This window comes from Vicugna pacos, chromosome 14 (assembly GCF_048564905.1).
Source record: "Vicugna pacos chromosome 14, VicPac4, whole genome shotgun sequence".
Lineage (NCBI taxonomy): Eukaryota > Metazoa > Chordata > Mammalia > Artiodactyla > Camelidae > Vicugna > Vicugna pacos.
The window spans coordinates 4,263,999-4,276,342 of record NC_133000.1 but is presented as its reverse complement, the minus strand read 5'-3'; the positions used below and the strand labels follow the sequence as shown (position 1 = coordinate 4,276,342).

Below are 12,344 nucleotides of genomic sequence, written 5' to 3'. Positions count from 1 at the left end.
CCAAGCAAGCCAGCCCATCTGACAGCCCTTCCCACAGTCTCACAGTCCGCAAGATGGTCCCTCCCTCCCAGCCCTGGCTCCACCCACCCCCTCCAGTTGGCCAGCAGAAGAGAAACAAAATGGTTTCATCAACAGCCAGGGAAATCTGGGCCAACCTACAAAGTGACCAACCTGCTGAGCTGTTAAACCAGCCGTCAAAGAAAAACAGAGCGTAGGAAGAGATGTTAATGAAAACTGAATTATTATAACACTCAGCACAGATCCTGCAAGGGCAAGATCAAGATCGTTTTGCAGACTGATGAAACATTGCAACAGAGCCAATGCCGTGTACTTGATTGGAAGTGTTTTCTAGGCCGCTGGTGGTCTCTGCAGGCTCTGGAGGACACCCACCCATTCACCCACAGGAGTCCCTGCACAGCAGAGCCTTCAGGCTTCACTTTCACATCAAAAAGTCATTCATCAGGGGGAAGGTATAGCTCATTGGTAGGGCGCTGTGCTTTAGCACGCATGAGGTCTTGGGGATTCTGCTTACAATAAACAAACAAACCTAATTACCCCCCCCCAATTTTTTAAAAAAAGTCATTCATCACCCAGATTATTCATTAAACTCGATTTTAAAGCTCTCTCCCAGCTACAACTCCAACAGAATCAGAGAGACAGGGTGTGGACAATAATTTTTCATTGTGGGGGTGGGGGTGGGGGTGGGGGAGAGAACCAGAGAATTACAGATGATAATGACTGCTGCCTCCCTCTCTCGAATTTCCCCTCCTCTCCCCTCATTCCCGGTTTGCAAAGAGAAGCATCCTTGTCCCCATTGAAGGGCGGGAGAGAGGGGGATAGAGATCCTCTGCAGAAATTCTCTCATATGAAAACGGGGGAGGGTCACAGGGTCCCGGGACGTCCCAGCCTCGACCCTGAGTGAATCATTCCTCCGCATGTAAATGCCCAGCCGAGAAAGAGTAAGAACTGCCCCCTCCCCACCCCAGCCCCTCCCGCGGAAAATCTAGGCTGCTGTCTCGATATGTTTTCATGGGTGGTAGTGGATACAGATAGAATTGAACTCTGTGGTTCAAACGCTTTGTCAAAGAGGGAGATGAGGAGATGTGATGCGGGAAGCTGAGCGCCTGGCCGGAGGTCCCCGCAGCCAAGCACCTCGTTGAGAAAGCTTTGAGCAGCCGTGGTACCTACAGATGTGGGGATTGTCCAGACCAAAAGCCTCTCAGACCCTCTCTTGCCAGCATCATCGAACTTGACTTTAGGATTCCTCCCACGCGCGCCCCTACCTCTTCCTGCACCGGCTGCCCCCGCGCATTTGGAAGCTGGGGGAGGAAGAGGGAAGGATACAAACTTGTGAAATAAACCTTTTTGGAGGGGAAACCTCCAGATTGTTTCAGAATCAGCAGGACACAGGAGTTCGTCACAATAGGTTCACTTTCATGTGGAGGCTGGAGCAGGCAAGACTTCCAAGTAAAAACTCTGAATGTGAATTTAGCTAGTTTTGGATAAAGACGCCTTTCAGCGTCAGTAAACAGCATGAATGCGGCCGCGGTGGAGTTACAACTTAATGAGATGAGGGAAGTGCACCGGGTCAGGCCTCATCTCCCAGCCTCTGTCATGCTAATCAGCTGGGCAGCCGGCAGCTGAAAAACTGCTGGAATTTTTATTTGCATTTCATTTACTTGGAAGGAAATTGACCCAGATGGTCCACAAAGGCCCTAGAAGGCTGGCAGGCAGCGTAGGACTGCGCACTCTCGGAGGGCCCGCACTTGTCTGCCCGTCCTTCTTTGAGCCCAGGGCATAAAAGATTAAAACAGCGTAAGGGAATTGATTTCATGATTTTTAGATAATTTCCCCAAGATTTCAGAAAAGACCTCAGAAAACTAATTTAATCGGCCAGGAGCTCAATAGTAATTAAGGGGAAGAAAAGCCGAGATAATGAAAGAGGTGGTGGGGAGTTCTGCTGCTGCTGGTGGGAACCGTTCTTAAGGAGGAAAAGTCTAGAAACTAGATGATGTTAATGGAGATGGGCCTAAGCCCAGAGAGCCAGCACCACCATCAGCCCATGATGAATGGCCCGCGCGGTTCATCTCTAAAGAGCCCAGGCAGTTGGCCACGGAGGTGACTGCTGGGTATTTCCGTGGGTATCTGCCTGAATCTTGCAGACTGGGACTTCTGTGGGAGGCCAGGGTTCATCTCCACCTGGTCCCTTCCAAAGGAGGGCTCTTTCTCATCCAAGTGGGACTCCCATCCCAGCATAACCCAGATAATGTAAGATTTGGGAGCGCAGGCTGTGGGGTCAGGCTGTCTGCGTCCAAAGCCAGGCTCTGTCAAGTTGGGTGAGTGTGTCTCCCACTCTGCACCTCAGTGTCCTTGGAGGTAAGAAGGAGGTAGTGACAGTACCCTCTCTGTAAGGTCCTTGTGCATCTGAAATGAGATGAGGCACAGAAGTGTCTGGCATGAGGCCAGGGACGTAAGGGACCAAATAAATGCCAGCTCATTGCTGTTAAACGGACATTTTCTCTCAGTCTTTAAGTAAAAAGACCTTTGGGATGTTGATATAAGAGTCACTGGTGCCCTCCCCCATCTTATTCTCATGTAGGTATCCACCTGCAACATGGTAGACTTCCAATAAATGTTGGTTGGACAGATGCATAAAACACCGTTTCAAAGAATAAGCAAGCGCTTTGGGCTGCACACAAGGCAGGAGGATGAACCAAGGGTTTCTTTCCTGGAACCAGGTCCTCAGAATCCACCAGCCAGCTCAGGCCTTGGTCGGATCCGGCTGGATCAGAGGTCCCCGCAGAGCACAGAGATCTCCTCTCCAGACCTCGGCTTCCAGTCGTTAGTGTGAATGGGTCAGCTCCGCTTGCTTATGCCCGGATCTGATTTTCTGGCCTGAAAGCAAGCAGGAGAAAGATTCGTACAGGAACAATCATGTCTTTGAGGATGTAGAATGCAGGAACTGAGGGAGAGTTTCTGGTGGCCTGGGCCAGTCCTTGCTTCCTTAACTCTGAGCTTCTGACTCCTCGCCCGTTCTGGGCGTTGACGCCTGGCACTGAGGATTCACCACTTTCCATCTAATTCTGCCTTTTCCAACCTCCCTACTCACACGCTGCCTCATGTCCACCCCACGTCCCAGGCCTGGAGCAAGGCCCCAGTCGGTCCTGGCCCTCCCGAGAGGCTGAGCCTGATTTGCTGGCCAGCCCGAAAGTCTCTCACATCCAGCTGCTTCTTCTCTGCCCCGACCTGAAAGGGCAAGAAAGAGCACGGGACCTCAGCTCTCGGGAGCTGCATCCTGACTTACACCTGAATCTTACCTTACGTAGATCTGTGTGTCTTTTTCCAGTGGCAACGGGAAACATTTATCCCACATCAGGGCTGATACATGGCTCTCCGCACTAGAATGTCTGTGTGCTGGCTTTCAAATGTAAACCAACTGAAACCACCTTATGCAAAACCTGAGAGTTTGTTGGGAAGATCCAGGAGGCATCCCAGAGACAAGGATGCCTCCGGCCTTGCGAACGGGCTGGGGGCCGGACGTGAACCTGAGGCTCCGCTCTGCCGCTCACCTCTGCCCTTCTGTGTCTGTCTTCACTCCTCTCTTGCTCTCTGCATGCCAGGTGCACAAGCCACAAGTGATCTAAATGTGAGGATCTGTTCCCGGGGGTACGAGGCCAGCTCCCAGAGAGGAGGACCTGAACGTGGCTAACACACACCTCTGCTTCAGTGAATGTTACAAATTCCTGTCACCCGGGGCTCTAGAGTCACCAGTGACTCCAGCAAGAAGTCTGGCAATGTGGAGAGAAGCACAGGCTTTCATGATCATCCTGAAGATGCGTCCAAACACTTCAGAAAAAAACCCTGTGCCCTACAACTTGGGATTAAGAAGCTGCTGACATCAGTGGAGGAAGGCACTGAAAGCAGAGTCTGGCCAACAGGCCCAGATGGAGCGAGGAACAGCAGGGAGCATGTACAGTGTAAGGTTGCTCGGGGCTCAGACCCCAGGAAAGCAGGGAGTCCTCTTGAATTCCTGTGATAAATAAAGCCAGTTCCAGAGGAGGAGGATGAGAAGGAGGAGGAAAAGGGGGAGACGTTTTTCTACAAGCTTGTAGAAAAATATAAGGCCATTGAATTAGGGTCTAGATCCCTGCATCTGCTTTGGTGGCAGACACCACAGGGTCTCCGGAGGCAGCGTCTGTTGACGTAAGAGACAGGGCGTGGCCAGGTGTCTCTCAGCCAAAGCTGCAGGGTCCAGCAGAACGTGCTTTTCCAGGATTTTGCTCTGTATTGGAAGGCGGGCTGGGTGTCTGAGGAAGCATGTCTTGTCCCCCCAGAAACAACATTTTGCATAAGGAAAGGTGAGAAGTGGCCCTAGGGCTTTAGTACAAGCCACCCTTGTCCTTGCAGGAACGGACTCCACTCAGATGGGCCATCTGACGCTCTTCCCTAGGAGAGTAAGGGTGCCAGACCAGTGCGGGGAGAGACTGATGTGGAAGAATGAACATGCTTTGGTCATAAGAGATAAGACCAGGTCACTGAAACAGAGGCAAGTTTCTCTAAGGTCACCGCTTGTTCTGCGTGTACATTCGAGACCTGGCAAGGCCAGTGCCCTGGAACACGAAGTCTCCCGCGGCTGTGCAGGGTGCGGGGTGCGTGCTGTTACTGGTAGAACTCCTTTGGAAGATGGTCTGAGGGATGAGTGAGATGCGTCCTGGTCTAGGTGATGGCCCTCACAGGGACTGACCTGAGCTTCTTCCCTATCCTGTCCTTTACCACTGTTAGAAGGCTGGATGGAACTAGGTGGTTCACTGGCTCCCCATTTGATTGGTCTAGAGAGAGGAAAAGCAAACCACCTGCAGCCGGCGTCTCTCTTCCGGGGCTTTATTCCAGGCAGCTCCACTGCCTGAGCCCCAGCGGCTTTTGTTTCCAGGAGTCTCAGTGCCTGAGGAGCAGAGGAGAGTTTGCAGCAGAAGCCGATAGCTCTGGCAACAGTGTTTTCTTTATAAAAGTGGGAGGTAGTATTTGTTGATGGCATCATCATCAAGTCCCTCCGTCCTTAAGCTTCTCCATTGGTAATATTTAGAAAGACCCAAATGCAGGTGTCCATGCTTAGCTGGACGAAGGCTGAGTAGGACACAGTGTTATAGGAGCCATTTGTCCTGGATTACTTACTGTAAGGGTTTAATGTTTCTGGATGTTAAGTCTACTGCGTATTACCTGGTAGCAATAGTTGATAAAGAAAAAAAATCAAGTTTTTTCTGTTTGTTTTATCAGCTAAGAAGGACACCTTGGATATCCCAGAAGCTGGGTTCATTTCTAAGTGTAAAAATAATCAGTGAGACACATAATGGGAAAAAAATCTCTTTATGGTAGAAGCAACCTCCTCCCACCACACACACACACACACACTCACACACACACTCACATCTAGGTATAATGCTAATAAGCAATTAGTAGTATTTACACAGAAAGTAATAAACTACAAATCTTTATTGAGAGATATAAAGGACCAATGCATAAATGTTCAGAGGCTATAGACTGAAAATTTTTGTCTCCCCAAAATTCACATGTGGAACCTATCCCCCCCATGTGATGTGGTGGAGGCGGGGCTTCTGGGAGGTGACTAGGTCATGAGGATGCCGCCCTCATGAATGGGATTAGTGCCCTTATAAAAGCAACTCCATGTTATTCCAATCAAAATCACACTGAGATTTGGCATTTAAAAATTTCGAAGTTTAGATAAAATAATAAACGTGAGAAAACTAAGAAGTTTTTGGAAAAAGAGGCTAATGAGGGCTGATGATTTATGTATTATAAAATTACAATAATAGAATTGTTTCCTAGTACAAGAATAGACAAAAAGATTAATGAAAAAATAGGTGACATACAGATCCTTGTATACATATAAACTCAACATATGGATAAATTAAATATTAAAAGGTCAACAAGGAAGAGACTTATTTAGTAATTGCTGTGAAAAAAATTGGAAAAAAGATTTATTTGGACCCTCACACCAAACATAAAAGTAAATTTCTGATGGATTAAAGTGTTGCATTAAAAATGAAGACATAATAAACTAGAATAAAATTTATCTAGGGGGAGGGATAAATTAGAGTTTGGAATTAACATATACACACTACTATGTATAAAATAGATAAACAACAAAGACCTGCTATATAGCACAGGGAACTGTATTCAATATCTTGTAATAAACTATAGTGGAAAAGAATATGAAAAAGAATATATATATATATGTACAGTTGAATCACTTGAAACTAATACAACATTGTAAATCAACTATACTTCAATTTAAAAATAAAATAAAAATAAAAGAATTAAAAATTTTTTGAAAAAATGTATCTAATCTCTAAGTGGAGAATGACATTTTGAGTACTACTATAATCATCATATTTATTGAACCATTTGTCATGTGGCAAGCACTTTCAAGTATTAGCTAATTTCACCCTATATTTCAGTTGAGGAAAATGAGGCATGAAGAGATTAAGTAACTTCCCCAATGTCCTACAGTAAATGGAAGAGCTGAAATTCAAACCCAGCAAACCTAGGAGGAGCAACCCAGGAACAGAGAGTTGGTAGCCAAGAGGTGTAACTAGCAGAGCTCCAATTACAGGGTGTGTAACTAACCCAGGCCCCAGCTGCCACACTCTGCCATCTGTCACTGCATTTGGGGCTGGGCTGCTCTTCCCATTGGCTGCTCCCAGCCAATAAGGAAGCATAACAGGAATACTCAAGCAGACATTCCCTAGAGGCACGGGAATTAGCTGATGGCTGACTTTTATTTTCCTCTTAGCTAATCCTTTGCCATTCTTTTTTGTTTGAGGTGACACGTAACAAAATTAATCACTCTAAAGCGAACAATTGAGTGGCAATTGGTACATTCACAGTGTTGTGCAACCATCACCTCTGTCCAGTTCCAAAATGTTTTCTTTACCCTAAAAGGAAACCCCATATTCAGTAAGCAGTTGCTCCCCATTCCTCCCTCCCCCCAGCTTCTGGAAACTACCAGTCTGCTTTCTATCTCTATGGATTTACTTATTCTGGATATTTCATATAAATGAGATTATACAACATGTGACCCTTTGTGTCTGGCTTCTTTCACTTAGCACAGTGTTTTCAAGGTTCATCCGTCTTATAGTGTGTGTCAGTACTTCATTCTCATTTACAGTTGACTTGCATTCCATCATACGTATGTACCACAGTTTGTACATCCATTATCTGTTGATGGACATTTGGACTATTTACCCTTTGGGCTATTGTGAATGATGTTGCTTTGAACATGTGTATACATGTACTTGCTTGAGTACCTCTTCTCAGTTCTTTGGAGTATATACCTAGAAATAAAATTGCTAGGTCATATGGTAATTATATATTTAACTTTTTAAGATACCACCAAGCTGTTTTCCATAGCAGCAGAACCTTTTTACATTCTCACCAGCAAAGTACAAGGGTTCCAATTTCTTCATGTCTTCATTTCTTCACTTGTTATTTTCCTTTTTTTAAAAAAAAAATTGAAGCCATCCTAGTCTGTGTGAAGTGGTACGTCATTGTGATTTTTATTTGTGTTTCCCTAATGATTAACAATGTAGAACATCTTCTTACATGCTTTTTGGCCATTTGTGTATCTTCTTTGGCAAACTGTCTGTTTGGATCCTTTGCCCATGTTTTAATCAGGTTATTTGTCTTTTTATTGTGGAGTTGTAAGAGTTCTTTACATATTCTGGTTACAAATTCCTTATCAGATAAGTATATAACTTGTAAATATTTTCTTCCACTATATAGATAGTCTTTTTACTTTCTTGATTATGTCCTTTGATGTACAAAAAGTTTTAATTTTGATGAAGTCCAATTTACCTTTTTTTTTCTTTTGTTGCATGTGCTTTTGGGTCATAGCTAAGAACCCTTTGCCAAACCCAACGCCATGAGATTTAGCCATATGTGTTCTTCTAAGAGTGACAGCTGACCTTGACTAGAGAAGTCCATGAGAGCTTTTTCAAACCTTCCTTAGACTCCAGGGCAGTCTAGGTTGCTCCCATTCCATCCTACCTTTCTTTCCTCTCCTTCACTCAGAGTCAGGGATATGTCTCAGAAAAATCACTTTATATGGTTTTAGTGGTGTTTCCAGAGGGGTGAAATTGGATGCATATGTTTAATTTATTATTTTAACCTACAGCTCCCTGCTTCATCTTTTTTCATACAACTGTCATAATCTGACACCATATTACATATTTAATTGCTCATTTAAAAAATTTCTCCCATTGTGGGGAAGGGTATATCTCAGTGGTGGAGCACATACTTGGCATGCATGAGGTCCTGGGTTCAATCCCCAGAATCTCCATTTAAAAATAAATAAACCTAATTACCTCCCCCAGTGGCAAAAAATAATAATAATAAAAAATTTTCTTGTATTTCCCCCATTGGAATAGTAACTCCTGGAGGACAAAGACTTGATCTGTCATGTTTATTACTATGTTTCTAGTACCTAATATATAGTAGATACTCAACAAATATATTTGAATAAATGAATGTTCAATAGAGGAATTATTATATGTATTATGGTACATACATGGGATGGAAAATTATGCAGTCATTAAAAATGTCTGTAGGGGGTTTCTATCAATGTGGGAAAACATCTTAATATAATACTGAGTGAAAAATCACACTTTACAAATCAAAAAGATGTGGTATGACTCCAGTTTTGTTAAGCAGATAGGTAAACAGACAACAGCATTCAACTAAAGTGAATTGTGTTTCTTCAGTCGTATGGGATTATAGCTAATTTTTATTTTCTCTGCAATATTTTTCTATATTAAAATGTTTTCTATGATAGATATATATAACTTTGCAATCAGAATAAAAGAAATGAATGATGTTTTAAGAAAATTAACAGCCTAAGTACTGGTTGGGAATATCCTGCCTTGTAAACAGCAATACTGCAGTGCAGTTCTGACACTAACCACCCAGAGTTGGTGCAGATTCAAGGGCTCGGTCACCAAAAGGACTATCCTCAGTTTAGATGCTAGCTGTAAGTTCAGGGGTCCCCAGGCCATACATACTTCCTGACCAACCAGCTCTACATTTGGGGTCCCCACGATCCCCTCAGGTTTGATAATTTACTATAACAACTCACAAGTCTCAGAAAAGGACTGTGCGTATGCTTATGATTACAGTTTTACTATAAAGGATACAAATCAGGATGAGTCAAATGAAGAGACACCTAGGATGAGGTCTTAGAGGGCTCTGAATGCAGAGCTTCCATGCCCTTTTTCTCTGGAATCAGGATATATCATCTTCCTGGCACATCGAAGTTCCTGGTGAACCAGGAAATTCACCCAAGCCTCAGCGTCCTGAGATTTTATAGCGTTCAGAGTTCTCTTTGGGATTTCATTATGTAGGCATCATTGATTGAATCGTTGGCCATGTGATCAAATTCAATCTCCAGCCCTCCTTACCTCCCAAGGGGTCAGGCTGGCTCAAAGTCCCAGCCCTCTAGTCTCCAGTCCCCGTCCTGAATCACCTCATTAGCATAAACTCAGGTGTGGTTGAAGGGCCCACCACGAATAGCGAAGACACTCCTATCACTCAACAGATCCCAAGGACTTAGAGGTCATCTGCTAGTAACTAGGGGCAAAGGCCATATTCTTTATCTTAGAACATGAACAGATTACATAAAAAATTCTTAGGGTTTTTATGTCATCAGTATGAGTCTGCAGTGTTTTATGGCGGCCAAAAATGATAAAAATAACACAAACAAAAACTAGCATTGGCCTGCAACACTGGAACTCCAGTGTAAGAGTTTGCTAAGGCTGCCACAACAAAGTACCCACGGCGGGGAGGGTGCAGCTCAGTGGTAGAGCGTGTGCTCATCATGCACAAGGTCCCGGGTTCAATCCCCGGTGTCTCCATTTGAAAAAAAAAAAAGGACCACAGCCTGGGGGGGCTTAAACAACAGAAATTCCTTCCCTTCCCTCCCTCTCGCCTGCACTACACCCACACTCTAAATGAGCGTGTTTGTGGCCATTTTTACCATAAAAAACACTCGCAAGAAAAAGATGCCTCCAAATGTCCAAAAGAAAATTGAAGCTCATCTTAAGCCCCAAAGCGCGCATTGACTAAAAGAATGACAGTTCACTCAGACAGTTTGAGCAGATACCCCTGGGCAGAGTCTCAGATGGGCCAGCCTTAGCTGTGGCCTTGTAAGGCTGCTGGATAAGGTGGACAAAACTACTCCTTCAAGATGAAAATCAAGTTCAAGACAGTGGCTTACTTCAACCTTAGCGTTTGGTTCACCCTTGCATAAAATTAAAAACCACCACCAACTTTCCTTGGAAAATCCTCATCTAGCTGCAAGATGGACTCCAAACAGCCTGAAAATGTCCTTTGCCTCCACAGCAGAGAGTTCAAGGAAGCCGAAAAGTGGCCAGGAGAAGGTTTTGTATGGGAACTCTAACTTCCCATTCCATTTGACTTTTGGTCTTTAAAATACAGGTCAAATCAATGAATTTAATGAAGGCCGTTTTACACAATGGCTTCGCCTTGCATTTTGACCCACATAAAGGGGAGGCAGTCCAGGTCACAAAGCTTTAGCAGAACTTTAAGTGGTTAGTACACAAATGCGACAGAACGTTTAGAATCTCAGAGACTTGCAAGACCTATTGACAAGCAGTTAAAAGTATGTGAAGTAGCTGCATGAATGAACTTTGATAAGGTAGCACTATTGTCTTCCATTGTCTCTTTCTCTTCATACGAAAACTCCCCCTAAAGAACAAGAGTCAATGAATGTGAAATGTTGTGTCAGTTTTACTGGACTCTAGACGCCTTTCAGCGCTGTGGACTTTTTGTGGTGAGTTCATGCTACTTAAAAGTATTCTTCCCTCTAGTTTCAACTCTTGCAAATGGCGACTTTTCAGTCCGCTACCCACCCAAGTCTTTTCCAACTGCTTTCACGCCATGAATAGCTCTTTAAGTTAAAAGAAGTGAAGATTAATTTCAGTACTTTTGCTTCTTCTCAGCACTTGGACTTTTCCAGAGGGAGTACATCATAGCTGCTCCTGTGGCTCCGAGGAGAGGGTGGCGGGGGGGAATAAACCACAGGTCGGGGGGAAGATCCAGGTTCTTCAGAAGCCTAAAGATGGTGCCCCTCATGCCAAGGACTCCATTCCAGAAAACTCCCCACCACCTTGAAACCCAGGAGAGAGGAGGAGACTCAGTAAAATCTCAGTGTCAGATTTTAAAGTGCGTAAGGAGGTGGAGGGTGTAGTGGTGGGAAGGGGGAGGGGGAGGGGAAAATATATTTTCAACCTAAAAGAACTCAAGAATTAGGGTAAGCCAGTCCCTCAGTTCCAAGGAAGGCTTGTTTCCAGGGACTCTCAATACCTGTCTTTATGCAGTTTTTTATTAGCAAATTTTTCCAAGCTGTGTCTAAAATATCGGTCCCCAGGGGGGCTCTGCTGTTGTTTGGAAGCACCCTCGTCTGTCTGTAAGCTGCGTGCACACAGTGATGGGCGCAGAAAGTCTACAAAGACCCCGTCTGAAGGGCCATGTGTTGGTTTCACAGGGCTTCATAGTTCTAAGATTTGCTAAATATGCTTTGGGGGGTTTTCTCAGTAAATCTCTATAGATAGATTTTATTGTATTTTACCCTTTTGTCTGGTTTTTTGTGTGTGTGTGTTTGAAATTTCTCCCTTATTCATTGACCAGTAACTTTCTGTCACCCATCTTTGACTTTTCTCCTTACATCTGCATTTAAGCTGTCATTTACTTCTGCTGTTCCCTCCTCTCAATATCTGACAGCCAAAGCCTTCACGCACTTTTATCCCTTTGTGTGTGCACTATGACATAACCTGTGCAAAGTGGCCCGGCTCCCCAATTCTTGTGTGTAAAATTTGCAACATTTTTTGAGACGGGTCAGTGCTCATTTTTGGGATCCTTTCTTTATCTGAGTACCGTGTTAAAACTTTTTGCAGATGTGGCCTATTCAGGAGCAGGCTGCGGCTGCATGCAGAGATGGGGAAAAGAAGAAAAGGCCTTCCCATTTTGTGATTGCCATAGTAACTCAAACATTGCCAGTGTGTCTGCTGGTCCGGTCGGCCACAGCCCGTGAGCGTGATTTCCTGTGCAATCAAGCCCTCTACTGGAGATCATGGCTCGTGTGACACAGGGCTTACACAGAGGACAGTGTGCTTGTGAGGCCTGAAATTAAGCATTTCACTTTAAAATAATACCCATTTGTATCCATTTTGTTCAACATAACAACAGCTGCTGTCCCCGGAATGACAGACTTGCCTTTTTAACCAAAGCTTCATATGACGTTTATGAATGAGGCC

At 44.5% G+C, this 12,344-nt stretch overlaps 1 non-coding gene across 1 annotated transcript; it reads left to right on the top strand.

The window, feature by feature from the left end:
• Positions 1 to 9,850: 9,850 nt before the first annotated feature.
• TRNAD-AUC (transfer RNA aspartic acid (anticodon AUC)) lies at positions 9,851 to 9,923 on the top strand. Its single transcript has one exon. It is a non-coding gene; the product is annotated as a tRNA-Asp (tRNA).
• Positions 9,924 to 12,344: the final 2,421 nt, after the last annotated feature.